The sequence below is a fragment of the Furipterus horrens genome, unplaced genomic scaffold, assembly GCF_987537825.1.
Source record: "Furipterus horrens unplaced genomic scaffold, mFurHor1.1.pri manual_scaffold_5, whole genome shotgun sequence".
Lineage (NCBI taxonomy): Eukaryota > Metazoa > Chordata > Mammalia > Chiroptera > Furipteridae > Furipterus > Furipterus horrens.
Window position 1 is genome coordinate 160,028,182 of NW_028327175.1, and position 3,512 is coordinate 160,031,693.

Consider the following 3,512-nt stretch of genomic DNA (forward strand, 5'->3'; position numbering starts at 1 on the left):
CCTCTTTGCCGCACAACCTGCCTCTCGCCGGCTCTGCTCATCTGGTCATAGCTGTGTGCTTAGTACCTGCTCTGTGCTGGGAACCATGCTGCCTGGTGGTTCAGTTTCATTGTCCACAGTAAATAATAATGATAAGTTCATTCCTCTGGACTTTTCTAGGTTGCTGACCATTATTATTACTTCATGAGACTAAAAGATGAGTAAGCTTCATTGGTCCCATGGTAGCTGGAATGGGCTGTACTTTTGGGGAATGAAGAAGGAAGCTCAAAAAAGGGTTGGGGGAGAAAGTAATCAAGTAATCACGGAGGATTCTGCCCTGCTCTGGACCTCTGCCAGCTCAGAGTGCAGCCCCTTGAAACCCACTGTGGGCAGGTGGCATTGGCAGGACACTGAGTGGGCTCTCTGGCAGGCCCTCCATGGACACGGGCGCAGAGGGACCTTAGTAGCCCTCACCCGTGGTCCCCAAGCCAGGGAAGAGAGGCCAACAGATGTTGAGCATATGGGAAATGGAGGGACTGCGTTTGCCAGAGCATGAGTGGGCTGAGGTGGGAGTCATGGTTAAGGGGGGGAGGCTGCCACAGATGATGGTGACATTGTGATGGGATTCAGCTGGCCCCAGTCAGAGGAGGGTCGTCTGGGTTAATTAAAAAGGTGTTCAGAAGCCCTGGGAAGCTCCCTCCCTCCTTCAGGGCCCAGAGATGGAGCCCTGGGATTGGGGGAAGCTTTTGGGAGAAGAACGCCAGGATTAATGAGATGAGATGAAGGCAATGGCGAGGTGATGGGGCCTGGCAGAGCCACGGTAGGGAGCGTCGTGGTTTCTAGGGCAGCCCGCATTTCAAATAATTGCATCTGTTGTCTCCATAACTCTGGTCAATGGCAGCTGGGTTTTTTTTTTTTTTTTTGCTCCAAGGGTAGAGTGCTGGCAGAGGGCAGGAGATTTGGAGCCATAGAAGACAGGGGTTTGAATTTCAGCTCTGACATTTACGAGAATTATTTAACCTCTCTGTGCCTCAGCTGCCTCACATGAAACATGGGGATCATACCCATCCTGCATGTATATGGTGACGATTAAGTGTGATAATTTCAGGAAGTACTTAGCACTTTTTCTGATTCCTAGTAAGCACAATTATTGTTTTCCCCCTCAATTCCTCTTGCACTTTAAAGATGCTCAGAAATCGTTCCTCAGCACCGTGTCCTGATGTTGGGACAACATGGGCTACGAGGCAGAGGCTTACGCTTCTCTCTTCTGTACTTGGTTGGGCTTCACTTGTCCTGCCACTGTCAACATCTGTGCCTAACCAATAGGCAGCAGTTTAGTGCTTGGGAGGGTCTGGGTCTGGAGGTCCTGGGAGGCTGGCAGCAGGAGAAGATATAGCAGGAGGGAGGGAGGATTTGGAAGAGCACTTATCTCTCCTCACCTCCTAGGAATCTGTGTGAGACCCAGGGCTCTTGGATGGGGAGGAGGAAGCTGTGAGCAGCTCAGGTCGTGGGGAGGAGGGACACCTTGGGGTGAAAGGATACAATGGGGAGAAGGAAGGGCTGATGCTGGTCTTCTTGTGGGAGGGGCTGCCAGCACGGACTGAGCTGGCCGGGAGATGGGAGGAGAGAGAGCAGGGGCTCCTGGAAGGGGCTTCCAGGGTGTTAGAGAATTCCCCAGAGGGCAGTTTGGCCAGGTGGTTACCACCAAGAGAATTTAAAGAGAAGACCCCAAATTGAGGCAAAATAGGAAGGAGACAAAGATGCTTCCCCAGCTTTCTGGAGTTGGCAGAGAAGAACTGGAAGAGCTGCTCAGGGGCATCTCAGACAATAGAACCACGGAGTAAATGCATCTGCTGGGGTGGGCTAGGTCCTACTGCATCCCTGGACCTACCCCTCTGCTAGCCTGAGGCTCCTCACCTTGCAGGAAAGTCACCATCCTTCACACTAAAGCCTGCGGGCCATGTGGCTGACCCTCTGTTATGAATAATAGCAGTTATTGCCTCTGCCCTTCATTGAGCACCTACTACGAGCTAGGCACAGGACTGAGCACTTCACATTGATGGACGACCTTCTCCAAACAGGCAGAGTGAAGTGTTTGCAAACCTCCACATTCATGGTTATAATGCCACTCTCACTCTTACACTTAAATCATGCATCTTCAAGTATTCCTTCAGGGAAAAATTTATGAACCACTTTAAAGCTCCTGATACTTACAGAAGGACTTAGACAATTATAAAGTGCCCGATACAGCGTCAAAACATTATTTCATTTTGTCTAGTCAGCATCTCACTTTGTGACCCCTATATAGTAGACGCCAAGAAATGTTCCATTACTGATCATCAAGAATCATTCCTGAGAGCCTGGACTCCTTTCTGTGTTCTCCTTCTCCCCCTGGTTGGTTTCTGACACCTCCGCCCACTTTAGGGCTGCTCTGAGTCTTGCCTGGTGCTGACGTCACAGCTGTCGGGACACAACAAATAAACACTCTTCCTGCCCACTGTGGCTGCTGAGATTGGAGCCTAGAGCCCCAAACCCGTGCCCGCCCCCAGTTTGCCTCTGAGGCTGGCTGGGCAGAGGTGGGAGTCCTGTGGTGGGTGTGTTCTTCCTTGTGGCAGCCTTGGGCCCTGGGAGACATCCAAAGAGCTTAGGACACATAATCGTGGGCAGAAAACCCACCTCCTTCCCTTCCTACTCTGACCTTGCCAGCATCCTCCCAGGATCCTCCCTGTCTCAAAATAGCCATGCACTGGCTGAAATCTGGCTATATCCTGCTTCTGAGCTGCATGCACTATTCGCAGGGGAGCCATGGGCCTGCAGGCTGGGGACGGGATGCTAAAGGTCGCGCCTCATCAGGAGGGTCACGGCAGCCAGAAGTTCAGAGGAATAGGTGTGGGCAGCTTATAGAGCATATGGCCTGGTTGGACAAGAGAAGGGCGCTGGGAACAGATACACAGACCATGAGACTTCCTAGGCCACTTGAAAAGAACACGAAGATCAGGGAACCTCTCCCATTCTCTTCCCCTGTGTTTAGTAACAAATGAGGAGCAGGACAATATAGACTCCAGGCAGCAAGGAAGCAGCTACTTGAGGCCCGCCACGCTGGGGCTGGGTGGGGCTGGCAGGATGAGGGATGATACAGGGTTGTGCACACGGGGGGAGCCAGGACCAGCTGAACTGCTGGAGCAGATTACTTCACACTCTGGGCTTCATCTCCAAAGGGAGGAGTAGATCAGAGTCACACAATGACCACCAGGCCAAGAGGCTGGACCACAGTCATGGGGCAAGGGGAGATATGGTCAGGTCTGTTCATAAGTATCATCATCAGCTCTGGTATTGAGGATGGGTGAAGGGAGAGAAGCAGCTTTCTGCCAGGCTATCGGGAGAGGCCGTGGCCACACCCCTGTTGGGGGGGGGGGGTGCTAATGTGAGGTGTGTATGAAGTACCAGGGATTCCAGAGGAGCTGGGCACTCTGGGAAAACTTCACTGAGGAGGAGGCACTGGAGCTGGTGCTAAGGAACAGGGAAGCAGGAGG